Source organism: Pipistrellus hanaki (genome assembly GCF_964339955.1).
Source record: "Pipistrellus hanaki genome assembly, chromosome: 6".
Classification (NCBI taxonomy): domain Eukaryota; kingdom Metazoa; phylum Chordata; class Mammalia; order Chiroptera; family Vespertilionidae; genus Pipistrellus; species Pipistrellus hanaki.
In genome coordinates, this window is record NC_140508.1 from 41,350,291 (window position 1) to 41,368,436 (window position 18,146).

At 41.1% G+C, this 18,146-nt stretch overlaps 1 long non-coding RNA gene across 1 annotated transcript in view; it reads right to left on the reverse strand.

Moving 5' to 3' along the window:
* Window positions 1–10,011: 10,011 nt before the first annotated feature.
* The window catches only part of LOC311624083, an 86,546-nt gene continuing 78,411 nt past the window's right edge, over window positions 10,012–18,146 (reverse strand). The window contains exon 3 of the long non-coding RNA XR_014795250.1: window positions 10,012–12,165. This is a non-coding gene — a long non-coding RNA (uncharacterized lncRNA). The remainder of the gene's footprint in view (window positions 12,166–18,146) is intronic.

The following is an 18,146-nucleotide window of genomic DNA, read 5'->3' on the forward strand; positions in this document are numbered from 1 at the left end:
TGTAACACTTGTCCAGAAATTCCCCCGCTCCACAGCCTTCGATGGCATATCTAATCACAACGCCATGGTTCCCATCAGGCCGCCAATATACTTGGAGCTTCTTTGCCATAAAACAGAAGATGGTGAAATGCAGGAAAGAGACTCTTTGTGACTATGGCCCCTACATTCATTGCCACCTACACCAGAGTGGAAAAATCCATAAATGTCTTGATCTATCTTATTTCCCTTGAGAATTTGCTCCACGTTAGGACCCTTTTTAAAAGTACTGATTTTTAAATTAAATTTAAATTTCTTAGCAATTAAATATATAAAGGATGACGTTTTGTATAATTATGAGCAGACCAGAACACATTACATATCTCGGTGGGAATAAGAAGGACAAGGGCCAGGGTATCCTAAGTAAGCATGCTTTGATTGCTCACCTTTTTTGTGTCCCCCTCGTAGCAAGTGATGAACCTGGAAAGCAGCCCTGCTGGCTCTGGGCTCTGGCTAAGGTGGAGATCCCAGGTCCCCAGAACTGATGGTACCTGAGCGGCTCCTGGCTTGGGCCTACTAAGAGTTTAATGGAGGTACTTGAGGTTAGCATCTGCTCCTGCTGGAATGAACTATCTTTTCCTGAGAGGCTCCCTCCTCCCACCCCCAAATTGCCCAAAGGGTTGGGAGCCTGTCGGGGAAGGATAGTTCATTCCAGCAGGAGCAGATGCTAACCTCAATACCTCCATTTAAGTCTCAGTAGGCCTAAGCCAGGAGCTGCTCACTATAGATAGTGAAATAATTTATCTTCAGGAACTGTTCTTTTGGCAAAAGAGCTGTCTCTTTACAGAACTCAGCAAGGGGAGGGAGAAAATTCCTGAGTCCTGGTACCCCCTGCCCTGGCACCCAAGCCTGGGAACATCAAAAAAGGGCCTCACCTTTGTAATCAGTTGGTACTTAGGTGTTGTCTGCATAATCCAACACTCTACTTGGAGGAAACTTGACAATCAGACAAAACCTTCTAAATGCCTGATACTTCCTAATCCAATTGCATCATGCTCTACATTTCCCACACAATTAGAATAAAAATCTTATTTTTAAAGACTTGATTGTTTTATAGAGAAATCCCAATTAACCAGAACCCACCTAATTAGAATCTTTCATTAAGTGAATATTCCTCAAGAACAAAAAAAAGTTAATAATTATAATAGCAAGCATTTGCATAGTATTTACCAGGAGCCAGGCTCACTAACTACTTGAGGCAGGCTCTGTTGTACTAGTAATGCCAATCTTACAGACGATGGTCTGGGACTCAGAGAAGTCACGGAGTCAGGTCTGCAAGACAGCAGAGCGAACACTGACAGAACAGAGCTTCTTAAGTCCACCATGAGCCTCAGTAAGATTTAATTCTGGCCACAGACTGACTTTTCAAAGCCCAAAGAAGATCTAGAGGCTTGGGAAATTTTTTAAAATATCAAGTGTTGAAACAAAATGAACAGAATGGTGAAACTACAGTTTATCCCAGAAATTAATTTGTGTATTCCATTAGTTAACTTTATCCCCTCCATGTCACCCTTCTGGGCCCTCTGTGATTCATCCCTCCAGGGACAAATGTGCCCCCAACATCCCGAGTGACTTGTAGCAGAAACACTCCCATTCCCGGGCACTAGAAGATTCAGAATGCAGGGGTCAGATAGAACACCAAGACTTACACTCCAGTCCAACTCAGCTCCCTAAGGCTGACTGAGGCCACTATGACTTAAAAGGGAGTCTCAAAAATTACTTCAATCAACTCCAAATGATAGAGACTGCATTCTATTGTCTCCACTGCTAGGCTCTGAAAGAAGTGGTCTGACCAGCTTGGGGTTTTTTCAGGCATCATGGAAGAGGGAACATGGCTATTTCCTAACCAACGGGAATAACTGGGGCCATGAGAAGGATTGGTGGTGTCTGGTTAACAGAGGAAAACTCATTCTCTCTTCCTGCCCCAGTGAGCACATACTAATGGTGTGCATCAGCATTGGGTACTGGTGCTATGTAATATCAAAGCACATTTACTGAGCATTTACCATGGTCCAGGTTCTATTCCAATTCCTTCACCTCTATTACCTCATAAAAACCCCATGAGGTAAATTCTATTACTGGCCAAAGGTACAGACAGGGACACTGAGGCACACAGAGGTTAAGTAATTCACCTGCAGATAGTAGCTGATAAAGAATTCAGCCTCAGGGTGGCTGACTCCAGAGCCTAGAATGAAATTTGGGGCTTAATAAAGGAAAACTGGTTTGGTCAACTGAGAGGCTGTTATGCTGTGTGTGATTAGTGACTCCTGCACAATAAGTAAATGTTAAGTCCATAAAAGACAAACATTTGACCAGCCCCCTGACGGCCGGAATGTCCAGTTACAAGAACATAAGGCCAACCTGTTCTGGAGGAAATGAAGGAAGACAAGAGGATGGAATCGCAGAGGCTGGAGGGTTGGCAGGTGGACACAGCTCAAAGTCTTCATGAGTGTTTTGGGGACCCAGCTAGTATCACACTTCTGATCGGACAAGTTCCTGTACTGTCTGGTCGGGGAAAGTCGCCATGTTCTCTGTAAATGTCCTCTGAGGACTGACACTAACTCTTCTCCTATCCTCCTGGTCACATCTGAAGCCAGAAATTTGGAGGACGAGAAAAGCCCTAATTCTCCTTCTGTCTCTCCCCAATAGGTCACAGGATTCAAATGTGGAAAAGATATCCCTTAGAGTAGAGGTGTCGAACTCAATCAGAGAAGGGGCCAAAATCTAAAATCCAGCCTAAATCGCGGGCCGATTGGTTTACTGAACAGTCATAAACTGACAATGTCATAAACTGACAGCGGAGTGCAGTGATGACAGCGCGGTGCGGGCTACATTGCAAGGCCTGGCGGGCTGGATTTGGCCCGCGGGCCTTGTGTTTGACACATGTGCCTTAGAGAGTTTGCTTCCTTAAAGGTCCCGGTTGACAGGCAAATCAAATAATAACAGTGTCTGGTTCATCTCCCATTGGAGACCGGAAACCCACTCCTCACAATGCCCTGCCCCCTGGAGATGTCCCCAGGCTGCCCAACACCTCCTGAGAGGCCCCTTTTCCTACAGCACCCTGTGTGCCAACTTCTTGTGGTTCAGGCTCTGCAATCCATCAAGGCTGCTCTGCTGGGGTGCAGTGTTAACCAGTGTTAGTCCTGTCTACAATCTGACAATCTGACAGCAGAGGGAAGGGCTGCCCAGGGGGCATTGCCCCAGACTAGGGCTCCTTTTGTGGGGTCTCTAATCCCTCCGGATTCTAGTGGAAGCTTGTCTGTGCTGCCATCCCCCTTGACTTTTCTCCATTGGAATGGTGATCAATCAAGCTAGGCTTTTGGAGTCAAGATTTTAACTAAATGTCAATTTTCCAGACTTTAAATTTGCACAAATGGTTAAAACCAAAAGGTAACATATACATTAAAGATCAGTATACTCTATCTTCCCAAAGGGTTAATTTCAAGAATGTCCCCTAAGGAAAACCTTAGAGCCAATAGCTGAAGGAGCAATAATTATAGGGAATGTATACTCTGGGTGACACAACTAATTCAAAGATTTTCAACAGAGATTTCTAGGTCTCTGCACACTTCTGCTGTTGTTTACTCAATAGTATTTTCCCTGCTATGCCAATTCTGACTTCTTCTTCCTGAGTATCCAATTAATAACTGAGGATGAAGGTACAAAAGCTACAAGTGACCTCTATATGATCTCAACTCAACTTGGGAAAAACAAAGAACTGAATCAGTCAGGCTCCTGCTTTGCCCCTGCACCACACAATCACCAATTCCATTGATACTATTGACTAAATTAAATTGTCTGCACACCGAATTGACCAACTCCAGTGACCAAGCCGGGCCTGAAGGGTGAGTGTGCTGGGAATCATGCTTGTTGGCACCTGGGTTAGGTACCCGTGTAAATTTCCAGGCCTTAGAATGAAACAGTCTTGGCTCTAACATGTTTAACTCAGCCACTCAAAACCACGTCCCTCTGTGACTGCTTCGAGTCTGTGAGCCTTTCAACAGTCTGACTGTTCCACTTAACCTATTTATTTCCAGGTTTTGGCTCCTTTTGCAGGCATTTTCATAACAGTGGCCTCATAATCCTAAATCCTCTTTTAGGAAGCAGTACTAATCAAAATGCAGTTTCAGTCTTGTTCATCTGTTCACAGAAACGGGAGTCAGCTCCTTTGGGAATTCATGGCAAGCCACAGAGAAGGGAAGCAGACTCTTCCCTAGGCCCCCGCAGGTTTGGCCGGACTCCAGGATCCTCCAGGCTCTACGGGAGCCACAGGAGGGGATCCAGAGGTTTCCTGGAATGCAGACGCAGGTGGAGAATCTAAATGAAGGCTCAACCCCAGGCGCAGACACAAAGACAGTTTAAGTTCAAGTGCTTCCTGGGCCTGGCAGGTGCATGGTGGCAGTGATTGAGGACAGAGAGGAAAGTGGCAGGTGCTGTGCACAGCAGCCTACCAAGCACAAGCTCAGACTTCAGGGATCTTTAGGGCAGGTGAGCATTGCTCACCCTCTTTTCAGCAAAGTGCAAGGAGCTGCTGCCTGCTCACAACGTAAAGTAAGCTGGGGACAAACCAGCATGCAGGGACTTCAGAATTGAAAACTGGGTCTAGACCCAGAATCCCTTCCTCTGACCCTTCTGGGATCCCCCACAAGACTTTACAGGGTGGTTTGAATGAACAATTTCTTTTGCCCTGTGCCCAAAATCCTTAGCCATCAAAGGTTGCTGCCAAGCCTGGGCATTTGGACAAGGCTGGGAAAGTAACACCAATACCATGCCTTTTTTTAATATATATATTTTATTGATTTTTTTACAGAGAGGAAGAGAGAGGAATAGAGAGTTAGAAACATCGATGAGAGAGAATCATTGATCAGCCGCCTCCTTGCACACCCCTCATCGGGGATGTGCCCGCAACCAAGGTACATGCCCTTGACTGGAATCAAACCTGGGACCTTTCAGTCCGCAGGCCGATGCTCTATCCACTGAGCCAAACCGGTTTTGGCAACACCATGCCTTTTACATCTATAACCCACCTGGCCTGGGAACTGCCTCTTGGGAATTATGCTCTTTGCTTAATATGAGCCATGGAGAAGCCATGAAATTAACCTTTGCTCATCAAGGCAAGAACACTCCAAAGCTGATCAAGACCAAGAGCAAAGTTGCTTTTTACCTTTTTTTTTTTTTTTTTTTTTTTTAAGAAGAAGAAGAAGAATGGCTCTGCTCACATGGTCCCTCCTCATCTGGAACTGACAGAAGACCTTGCAGAGAAAGAACCACCCAGCTAGAAAGGCATGATCCCTAACTTCTGCTCCTCCCCCTCAACCCCCTTCACATCTCTTTCCAACAAAGGAAATGGCAGTCTTGGCCTATTAGCAGTCCTTGTCTGATTGATTCATGTCTATTGAAATAGACTCGGCCTCTAGAATCCAAACTATTAGCAGACTTTTGTGACCCCTGGAAGCCAGCAACAGCTCTGTCCCAGGGACTCGCCATTGACATGCTGCATCGTGGCTGTCAGATATTTCCCTCCTATGTTGGGCACACAAATCGAATTGGATCATTATCTGTACCCTCTCTTGCTCTCCACAGCTTTCCAGCTCCCTGAGGGGGAGAAGAATCTGGAGTTTTCAAGGTTGGTAGCTGGGCCGGTGGACACTGGTGAGTTGCCTTGTAAAAATGAATGGAAAGTGCCCATAAGGAAAGAAGGGGCCATTTCTAAAGCCCTTTCCAGCTCAGCATTCCCTAATTCCTTAACGTTGTTTTTTTTTTAATATATTTTATTGATTTTTCACAGAGAGGAAGAGAGAGAGATAGAGAGTTAGAAACATTGATGAGAGAGAATCATCGATCAGCTGCCTCTTGCACACCCCCCACTGGGGATGTGCCCGCAACCAAGGTACATGCCCTTGCCCGATACTGAACCCGGGACCTTTCAGTCCGCAGGCCGACGCTCTATCCACTGAGCCAAACCGGTCCCGGCCTAATTCCTTAACGTTTTTGAAAGGAATGGAATGTAAAGTCTCCCAAGGATGTAGGACTTGGGGATTCCCATACTTCTCCTTAGGAACTGGATTTGGCACCATGAACCAGGCTTCCAAACAGGCCCATCAGAGGAAGAACCAGCGTGTATCGACAGGCAGTGTCTTTTAGAGTAATTGGAAGCAATTATCATGTAACTTCTGATTCAGCAGGGACCCAGCCCACCAGCACGAAGACTTTTGAAAGAAATACTAGCCTGTTTTGTTGTTTAATATGAAACTGGAGGCAGAAATTGGTGTCATGGTCCACATCCTTCCACTACAAATTAGCAGGTACCCTTCACTCAAAATATCCAAGGCTTTTGTTGTGGAGCCAAAATTGATCAAAGGTTACTGCAATCTAAAAACAAAAGAAAGAAAGGCAGAGAGAATTCTCCAGTTGCCTGGTTGCTAGGCAACCATAGTCTGCTCTGGTAGCTGGGTCTGGGGGTTTTGCTTTCATTTGCTGCTGACTTTCACTCCATATATAATATATACCAGCATGTTTATTCTCCTGTAAATGCCCAGCAAATAAAAAGCTATGAAGCCCTTTCACTGAAATTATTCATGTGCTAAAAGCTTTTATGCACATCGCTGGTGTGATTGACAATATCATACCAGCAAGCTTCCCGAATTAGTTCTTGTACTGCTATTGTACTCCTGGGCTTTCTTTCTTTAATAAAAGAAAGAGAGCTACAGTTTTATTTAAGCTGTCTATAGTCTGGCATTACAGCTCCTCAGTACCAATGATTAAGATGTCATGTCTATTCCAGGCACGTTTTCCCTTCTGGTTGCTATCAACTTGCTAGAGAAACTACCTTTTCAAGTGATTTCCCCCCCTTAAAAAACTTTGGTTTGTCTTTAGAAGTAATCTGCAGGAGAGATTTGAATGAGCGATTTGTCCATTCTGAGTGCCTTTCAGGAAATCCAAATGGTATATATAGGTTATCCTTAGGACTGTTTCTCAAAGTGTGTGCCGAGGATCACTTACATCAAAATTGATCTGAGCTCGGGGATCTGCACGTTATCCGGAGCCATTTCCCTCTCCCCACCAGGTAGTTCTGATGCACACTAAAGTTTGAGTGCCACTGCCTGAAAGGAATTGAATGTTTTCATTTACCCAAATTAATCTCTCTATCCTGAGCCAACCTGCATTTTGAATTCAGAGATGGGAGGTCTCTGTTTGGGCGGAGGCTCAGGTCCCTCAAAAATAATGATTCCTATAATTAATGGCCCTGAGCCTTGGCAAGCAGGCTGATTGTTCCCTTGTCAAAGATGTCTGGTTGTTCCCTTGTCAAAGATGGCTGCAAACGCAGAGCCAACCGGGTCCCTAAGCACTGGCTGGTCAAACCCCTCTCCCTAAATAGAATATTCTACCTTGGCTATAAAGATTAGTACCCAAAAGTATACAAATTTCATAAGTCACAAACTCAAGGGTTTCTCTTCTAACAGGATTTCATGTATTTATCAATATCTCATTTCTACTTGATGGCCAGAAACGCAATTTTATTAATTTCAGGAAAACTGTCAAATTCAGGATGACAACTATTTCAGGTTTAAATCTCAGCTACATTCAGGATTGCCTGCCCTCCCTGCACCTTCCTGCAGCTGCTGTAAGCTCCAGAAGAAGAGGGAGCAGGGCCTGTGAAATGCTCCTGCAGCCCAGGTGTGGATGGGAATGACTCCTTCTGGCCCTGATGTGTCTCTACCCTCTGTTTCTATTAGCCAAGACAGGCCGGTCTGCTCATCCTCCCTGGTTCTGGCCACAAGAAGGCCCAGGAGCCTGGCCAGCTCTCACGCTTCCCCAGGAAACCAGACATTGCTCTGCCCTCTCCTGCCATCAGCTCCATTCCACCACTTGCCTATGAGCCTTAGGCTTCGTCCTAAACGTGAGTCATAGAAGTCCTCTCCGCCCTCACATTTCCAAATTTCAAAGGGGGTTCCAAGAAGAGGGAAGCACCATTTCCCTTCTCTGTACCTAACACCTTGTCTTCTTCCTCATCAATAAATGATCTCTGCCAGACTAATGGTTGCCAGAGGAAAGGGAGGTTGTGGGGCTGGGTAGGAAAAGGTGAAAGGATTAGGAAGTACAAATTGGAGTCACAAAATAGTCCCAGGGATGTGAAATACAACATAAGGAATATAGTCAGTTATATTCTAACTAGAGGCCCAGTGCACATATTCATGCACTGGTGGGGGCATGGCCTGTGGGGATCGGTCTGCTGTGGGAGCACGGTTCATTCCGGTTAGCAGAGCAGTACTTCCACTGTGGGAGTACATTGACCACCAGGGGGAAACTCCTGCACTGAGCCTCTGCCCCCTGGTGGTCAGTGCGCATCATAGCAATGGTCAACCGGTAGTTCTGGTCATTCTGCCATCCGGTTGCTGGGCTTTTATTACATAGGATAACTGTGTATGGTGCCCGGTGGGTATTAGAAATATCAGGGGGGATCATTTTGTAAAGTATATGTCTGTCTAACTACTATGCTGTACACCTGACACTAATACAAAAGTTGAATGTGAACTATAATAGAAAATTTTAAAAACCCCACAAAAACAATTACTGAAAGAGGGAGAAGTTGGTGGGAGCACAGATTAGACTAGACAGTCTCAGTGAATTAGTAATTGATATATGGGAGATGTTTTGAACCAATAAACATTTGTTGTTTTAAAATTAAAAAATTTATAAATATTTTAAAAAATCTCTGCAAACCCTCTTGAAATAAGGTCCCCATATCTCCCCAGACAAATTGATGTAGTCTCCCCTCTTCTCTTGGTTCCAGGCTGGTCATGACAAAACTGGAAATGACACTCTTCATAGCCAACTCCTACATAGCATTAACAGCTTCTAAAGGCTTCCACATATAGTTGCTCATTTTTTTCTCACAGGAAATGTAATGTACTCTGTATTAAATAGCCAGCTTGAGACAGACCAACCAGAACTCAGTTGTCCTATGCTCCTTTTATAGGATCTTGGAGCTGGGGCTGTCTGCTCAAGCAGCTGGCACCCACAGGCAGTGGTGTGCAGGCTTATTCAAGACTGGCTGATGCACGCCAAAACCGGTTTGGCTCAGTGGATAGAGGTCTGTCTGTGGAGTGAAAGGTCCCAGATTCGATTCTGGTTAAGGGCATGTACATTGGTTGCGGGCACATCCCCAGTAGAGGGTGTGCAAGAGGCAGCTGGTCGATGTTTCTCTCTCATCGATGTTTCTAGCTCTCTATCTTTCTCCCTTCCTCTCTGTAAAAAAATGAATAAAATATATTAAAAGAAAAAAAAAAAAAAGACTGGCTGCTGCAGAACTATCTCTACTCCTTCTTCAACCAAATTTGGAGAATTTCAATTAAAAATAGAACGTTCATAGGCAGGATCAATGGCCCATACAATTACAACAACTTAAATCTAAGAAGCGTCTACTTTGTTACAGGCTCTGGGCTGAGCCCATCACATGCCTTACTGCTAAGCTTTTTCAACCCTGAGAAATAGGTATCATGGTCTGTGCTGTATAAACAATGAAACCGAGGCTCAGAGGTTCAGCAGCTGCTTAAGCCTCCTAGCTAGGAAGAAGTAGAGCTCCCACCTGGAACCAAGATGCTGTGTTTCAAAGTTATACTCTCCACCCAACACTGAATGTGCTACGATTATAGGAAGATATACTTGTTAGGAGGTTTAAGACTATTTTGAGAACCTGGCCTGTGTGGCTCAGTTGAAGTGCTGTCCCATGCACTGAAGGGTCGCAGATTCAATTCCTAATCAGGGCACTTACCCAAGTTGTGGATTCGATCCCCAGTGGGGGCCCATGCAGGAAGCAACCAATTTATGTTTCTCTCTCCCTCTCACTTGCTCTCTCTATTTTTTAAAATAAATATTTATTGTTCAGATTATTACAATTCTTCCTCTTCCCCCCACCACCCAACCTCTGCCCTTACTCCCCCACTACTGTCCTCATCCATAGGTGTACAATTTTTGTCCAGTCTCTTCCTGCACCCCCACACCCCTTTTCCCCTGAGGATTGTCAGTCCACTCCCTTTCTATGCCCCTGATTCTATTATATTCACCAGTTTATTCTGTTCATCAGATTTTTTTATTCACTTGATTTTTAGATTCACTTGTTGATAGATATGTATTTGTTGATCATAATTTTTATTTTTACTTTTTTCTTCTTCTTCCTCTTCTTAAAGAATACCTTTCAGTGTTTCATATAATACAGGTTTGGCGGTGAACTTCTTTAGCTTTTTCTTATCTGTGAAGCTCTTTATCTGATCTTCAATTCTGAATGATAGCTTTGCTGGATAGAGTAATCTTGGTTGTAGGTTCTTGCTACTCATCACTTTGAATTTTTCTTGCCACTCCCTTCTGGCCTGCATAGTTTCTGTTGAGAAATCAGCTGACAGTGCTCCCTTGTAGGTAAATTAACTGCTTTTCTCTTGCTGCTTTAAATATTCTCTCTTTGTCTTTTGCTCTTGGCATTCTAATTATGATGTGTCTTGGTATGATCCTCTTTGTATTCCTTTTGTTTGGGGTTCTATGCGCTTCCTGGACTTGTAAGTTTATTTCTTTCACCAGGTGGGGGAAGTTTTCTGTCATTATTCTTCAAATAGGTTTTCAGTGTCTTACTCTCTCCCTTCTTTTGGTGCCCCCGTAATTTGGATGTTGGTACATTTGAAGTTGTCCCAGAGGCTCCTTACACTACCTTCAAATTTTTGGATTCTTTTTATTTTTACTTTTCTGGTTAGGTGTTTTTTGCTTCTTTGTATTTCAAATCTTTGACTTGATTCTTATGATCCTCTAGTCTGCTGTCTCTGTATATTATTTTTAATTTCAGTCAGTGTATGATTAATTTCTAGTTGGTCCTTTTTTATATCCTCAAGGGTCTCACTAAATTTATTAGCCTTTTCTGGAAAATTCTTGAAAAACCTTATAACCATGGTTTTGAACTCTATATACAATAGTTTGCTTTCCTCCATTTCTTTCATTTGTGACCTGTTTCTTTGGCTCCACATTTTGGCTGTTTCCCTGAGTTGATAAAGTGGCTTTGTGTGCTAGGTGTCCTATAGGGCCCAGTGGCTCAGCCTCCCCAGATACCTAAGGTGGACACTCTTGGTGCACCCCTTTGTGGGCTGTGTGCACAGTCTTGTCGTTAACCCTTGATTGTTGTTGGTATCACTGTGAGAAATTGACCTACAGGCCAATTGGCTGTGAGAATCCGTTGTGTCTACATTGGGAGAACTTCTGTGCTGGAGACAACTTTATGAGACAAGACTTGCTTCAGTGGGGTTTTGGTGCTCACTGAGTCTGCCCCATGTGTGTGTCCCTTATGGATCTGATGAGTTGTAATCTGGATGGTCCTACTCTGACCCCTGGGTACACTGACTCTTGGATCTCCAAGGAGGTGCTAATTTAGCCTCTGCCTAAGGCCACCCAGCAGGAGCTATGGAGAGATCTGCAGATTTATCTTCTTTGTTTGGGTTTTGGAGATGCCCAGATAATGCCCATTTGTGAAGCAATACAAGCTTCTATGGGGCCTTGGGCCTTCTTTTGGATGCTATGGGTTTCACTGACTCAGCTGCAGTTTGTTAGGTAAGTTTAGATTTCAAAGGAGCAGGCCATTCATATGCAAAAGCCTCTGTGCACAACTGGGGTAGGGCAGAGCAAACAGCAATGGCTTCCCATCAGCCCTGCCCTAAGAGGCTCCCTGGGTCTCAATGTCCCTTGGTAATCACTGCAAGCACCTCTAAGAGAAAGCCGCCCTCAAGTTCCACCCACTGCCAGACAGTCCAGTTTCTCCCAGTATGAGTCTGGGTCCCCAGAGTCTTGCCCAGAACTGGGGTTCAGAGCAATCTGGAGCTTTTGTCTCCCTCCCATTGTCTCCTAGCCACATACTCAGATGCCAGTCTTCCCTGTGCGAGCCTTCTGTACCTCTGCCTTTACTTCCGCAGCTCCTCTGAGTCTCCGTGTGCTTTTCTCTTTCCTTCTAGTTGTAGAATTTCCACTCAGCCAGCCTTCCTGCGGTTCTGGATGATGTCCATTTTGTCTTTTAGTTGTAGTTTTGAAGTTGTTGTGCGAGGCAGCGGTTCAGATGTTTACCTGTGCTGCCATCTTGGTTTCTCTGCTCTCTCTCTTTAAAAAAAAAAAAAAAAAAATCAATAAAAACATTTCCTTGGGTGATGACTAAAAATAATAAATAAAAATTACTTGGAGGGGTTGCATTGTTGCCTGCAGGAGGCCACTGTTCAAATAAAAACCAGTTTACCTAAAGGTAACATAATATACAATAAAGGTGAGAAAGGCCTTGAAGGGATACGATGATGGACAGATAGCTGTATTGTGAAGGTGGTAAAAAGGTCAGTAGAAGGTGTGGGGGTTTGGGCAGGTCTGAATAAGAGTCCACAATGGAACAAGGGTCCTAGAGTTAGCATAAGATTGTTTGAAACCAGGACATACTTGGGGATAGCCCAGGAAGAAGCAGACGCAAGAAACTTCCACATTATCCTTTGGATGAATTCATGGCAGCAGCTTTCCTCCTCTACTACTGGCTGTAAGTGCCACTAGTTCAGAAATAAAAGGAGTCCCCTTCCTGACTGAGTAACCATGACCGTCATCCCTGAAAAGCCTTGATGCTTTGCAAGCACCGAGTGGCTAAAATGGTCTGCATACACACAGAGTCCTCTTACATCATCATCTTTTATGGGGCATTAATTATTTTCCCGTTTCTTCCATTGAAAAAGCTTTCAACCAGAGAGAAACCTAATTAATTGGATACAGGAATAATTTTTCCTACATCTTGCTGCTTCCAGTCTGTGATTAAAACAAGTAATTTCAAAGTGGACATCTCCAAACCTCGCATGTAAGATTGAGTGGTTCTGCTAAATAGCTTTTAGATGTGCTGGTCATGTTATTTTGATGAGACTGGTGATGGTGTTATTTTCTGATAGAATATTACAGAATGCTGGGTTCACTTTCTGATTATTAGATATCTTTGTGCAAAGGGAAGGATGCCAGCACCTTGTTTAGTCAAATTTCATTATGCTGTCCATGGTATTGCTCATGGCCTCTCCTCTTCTGTGTACTCCCTTCTCACAGTTTGCCCTGGGATGTATTGCTTCACATGCATTTATTTTATCTTCCCAACTGAATTGTGTCTTCTTCAGAGAGGAGCCAAGCTGTTCCCTCACATCATCAGGTACATTATCTTGATGTAAAGTACCAACTCAATTCTGCCAGCTTGAATGGAAAAATATCACCTAAAAATCATCTATGATCCTAGCTGGGTGGCTCAGTTGATTGGAGAGTCATCCCATACACCAAAGGTTTGAGGGTTTGATTCCTGGTCTGGATACATACCTAGGTTGTAAGTTCTATCTCCAATTGGGGCATGTATGGGAAACAACCGATTGATGTTTCTCTCTTAATCAATGTTTCTCTTTCTTTCTCTCTCCCTTCCTTCATGCAAATGAACACATTTTGCTTGCTCCCACTGCTAACAGGTTGATGGTGCTATTCTCTCCATTCCATTCCACTTTGCCTCATTTCCTCCCTCATGCATTTGATGACACCTGATCACACTGAACTCTAATTCTTCTTGCTCTCAGTATGATATATCTTATATTTGTACCTGGAGCTAATTATTTTATGATGGGTGTAACTGTTCAACTCAACATACCATATATTAAAGATTTATTCTGACCAAGTCACTAAGGTAAAGAATACAAAAAGTAGGCAGGGGATAAAGAGGTGGTTTTTAATGATGTATACCACTGCCAGGCTTGGGAGTAGGGAGAAGGGTTTTAGTCTTCCCATAATCTCCTTCAGCCACTCCCTCCATATTTTAACATGGATAATGGATGTTTTCTCAATTTTAGGTAAAAGTCTATGGAGCCTATAGAGATATCATTATAGGAAATTATATGTGTGTGTATATTATATACATATAAAATTCAATATATATATATATATTGAATGTTATATAGGAAATTCTGTATGTATGTATATTGCATATATGTAAAATTTTTAAAGAGCTATATTATTTTTCATGGTTTAAAGAAAATGTGTTTATATCAAGTAAGTATTCCTAAAATTCTGAGAAATATGGAAACTAATCCAAATGCTTTTCAATTTACATCGGTAATCTTTGATAAATGAAAGCTGATTTAAGTTTTTTTGTCTTAATGAAAGCAAGCATGTCTTCAGAATTTTCAACATTAAATATGATGCTAACATGCAAATTTTTCTGCCTGGGTGTATTATACTAGTCAAATAAGCTCATATTACCTCTATATTACAAAATTTTTCAACAAGAAAAATAAGATAGCTGTTTAGTGTCCAATCTAAGCATAATTGTTAAAAATAAGTAATTTAAATAGATGTAAATAACATAAAAATGTATACTAAGTTAAACTAATAATGGATATTAATTTTCAAAAATATACTGGAACAGTAATTATTAAACATGTTTATCTACTTTTGGCTTTATTTTCACACAAAGACAGAAGCTATTTGGATGTATTAATATGTATGTCTTATGCCACATTAAAAATTGTACTATGAAAAACATATGTCTAATAAAAATAAAATTTTTCATAATTATGTATTATAAATTTGCTAATCTACTTACTATGGGATACTAATATATATGATAGATAGTTCTCAATTAACTGATGCTTGGGTTTCACTAGAAAGTCAAAGTTATTAAGTTACATTTTATAATCAATATGTAAAATTAAAACTACTAGAAACAATAAGAGTGAAGGGAAGCAATTTTGTATACGAAGTATAAGAAAATGAGATGTGTTTTTATATGAAGAGTAATCAAGTAATATAGAATGTGTTCTCGTTAAGAAAAAAAAATAGTTTTTTCCTAAATAAGATGACTGGTTGTTTCAAAATAAGAAAGAGAAAAAGAATAAGATAAAACCCATATGATTATAGTAAATTGCAGGTTTGGTTGGCAGGGTTAGGTATGTTGAGGTTAATTCTGCCTAAAATGGAATAGAAGTATTTAATAGGTGGGGGAGGGTGAATGGGTGGGAGGTAATCAACCAAAGAACTTGTATGCATATATGCATAACCCATGGACACAGTCAATAAGGAGGTGAAGATCCTGGGGGATGGGGGAGGTGGAATGGGGACAGGCTGGAGGGAGTCAATGGAGGGGAAAAGGGGAGACATGTAATACTTTCAACAATTAAAGGGTTTTTTAAATAAGGTCAATAATGTATTGATATAAAACTAGATTTAATTCTCTCTCTATTAAAATCACAAAATTTATTAGATTATTGGTCTGCCCTTAATAAAAGATTCTATGAAATTTTATTTTCCATTAATGTAATCTTCCTAGGAAACAAAAATTCTGCATCTCAGCAAAACATTTCCTGTGCTTCATGTTGTCTCTAATCACTTAGAAAAACTAAGTCTTTTCAATGTTAAAAGAGTTAAGATTTTTTTAAAAACTATTTAACTTTTTGTATTTGCCCTTGAAATATTTTAATTAACACTTTGGCTGAATAAATAACTAAATAACCTGTGCTTCTATTTGATCAAGTGTTTTAAAATTTTAGAGATTTTTTACAAACATCCCAAAAATAAATTCTTAATAAAATATTTTTGATGTTGAGTTAATTTGGGGACTTTATAAAGAATCCTTAGCAGATCTCAAAAGATCTCAAAAGATTTTGCTCTCTCCTTATAAAAAGAAAAATGTTAATTTACTTAGGCTTATTTAATATGTTAAACATACATGGGAAACATGATCAAATAAAAATATTTAACCTTCTTAGGTTATATTTATGTGGCTATTATTAATATAAGTAATTCATAAATTATATGAAATTCCTAAAAATCTGATATCTTTGTATAGTGTTTTCAGTCATAATTTCAGTTATCTTCTCTAATAAAAGAGAAGTATGCAAATTGACCATACCTTCGCTACACCCGGAAGCCATGCCCACCAGCCAATCAGGGTGTGTATGCAAATTAACCCAACCAAGATGGCGGTTAATTTGCATGTCCAGGCCAGAACGAAGACTGAAGAAAGCGTAGAAAGAAGCCAAGCCCTGCAAAAGGGAGCAAAATTGTGGAGAAGCAAGCAAGCGGGGCGGCAGAGAATGAAGGGAAGCAGGTGGGGTGGGGAGAAGTGAGGGAAGCAGGCAGGGCAGTGGAGACAGCAGCAGGGAGCCCTATTTCAGGAATCTTCCTGCAAGGGGCCTCTAGTTAGTTTATAATATTGTATAAAATTATCACAAAAGTAACCAAATTTACTTAACAATTGCATCATTTGTAGTGCACTCTCACCAAATCCTTATCCTATTTTTAAGTCTTATCTCATTCACAGATAGTTATTACTTTACTGACTCTGACAATCAACTACAAGCAAAAATACATAATCTTCAAAGAGATTCATGGAAAGTATTCTAGAATATAGGTTTCTTATAACTTCCGAATCATAACACTGAACAAGGTAAGATTTTCTAGAACTCTAATGAAAAAATTGATTGATTCATAAAAGTGCAAACCCCAGATCAAACAAAACAAGAATTTATTACATGAGACTGAATAAGTCTAGAAAATTAATAAAATTTTTATGACTTCATTTAAAACAGTTGTGGTTCTTTATTAATGCTTTATTTTCCAGATTTGAAGGCCCTTTTTATCTCTTCTTTTAAGCTATCTATAACTTGCAGCAATTTGGTAATATATACCTTTGCAAAAGAAAAAAGGTTGAAATATTTATCTTTTCCTCCTATCTGATCTCTCCAGAATTCATAAACTCTTATTAAATACTAAAGGCCGGTGCACAGGCACTAGTGGGGTCCCTCCACCTGGCCTGCACCCTCTCGTAATCTGGGAGCCCTCTGGGGATGTTGAAGGCCTGGTGCATGGATTCAGTCTGATGCCCATAGATCAGGCCGAGGGACCCCACCAGTGCACAAATTCGTGTACCAGGCCTCTAGAATGCATATAAGAACTTTGGTTAATCTCTTCCCACCCTTCCCTCTGAGATTGTTCCATGTTTCCATGTCTGTGTATTGAGCATCTGACCCCTGTTGGTCAGTGTGCATCATAGCTCCCGGTTGAGCGGTCGAACAGTTGAGCAGTTGCTTAAGCTTATATATGTGTGTGTGTGTGTGTGTGTGTGTGTGTGTGTGTGCTTATTTATATATATATATATAAAATAAGCTTATTTATATATATACTTATTTTTTTCAGGACAATATATGTATTTACATAAGTTCAATAGTAATCTGTTCTTGTAATAGGAAACAAACAAGTCCTTAGCTTTGCTTCTTCACTTAAAGACAGGTGAAGGTCTAATCTGAGATTTCTGATTACCAGGAAATTTTAGAGAACTAAGGTTGACTTCTAAAGTCCTTTATATTTAGCAAAGCTTTCACTGGAATGTCGTATTTGAGAATGTACATAGAATCACTATTCTTGCCATATTTATAAAAATAATCAAGCCAAGTTTAATAAAACTAGAATTATATCACATACAAATTAATTTCACCATAATTATTTTTTATAAACATGGAATGACTATAGAAAAAAATGTTTTAATAGAAAAACTATAGTGTGCCCTTCATCACATTCTAGTCCTATTCAGTGTCTTCAAGGTTTTTGTCATCTAACTGTAAGCCTCAGAGAAATCACTACAATGGATCTTGTATGGACAACCTTTGTGCCTATTGCTCTTTGAGCCACTAAAGGGAGTTCACCAGAATACGTACCTAATGACATCATCAAAGCAATCAAACTGAAAACCAGGAAAATACATCAGATTGAAACTGTTATCCTCTTTCCACCATCTAAAGTTGTTTCAAACTCAAATACAGACATTCTTTCAACTAACTCCTCTCCAAACTCAGAACTAAGTTTATATTTTTCTCTATTAACCTTTCTTGTTTTTTGTATGTTTGTGGGTGTTTGTTTGTTTCCATAGAAATGCTTCTTATTAAATTACCTGATTGCTCACATTACATTACAGTTAAGTGGAAGTTCACCTGCAACACTATTTATTGAAATAAATCATCTTCATTTTCATTCTGTCCTAGATAACCAGGAGGATATGTAATTGCTATTACATCATGCTGTACCTATGTAAATTA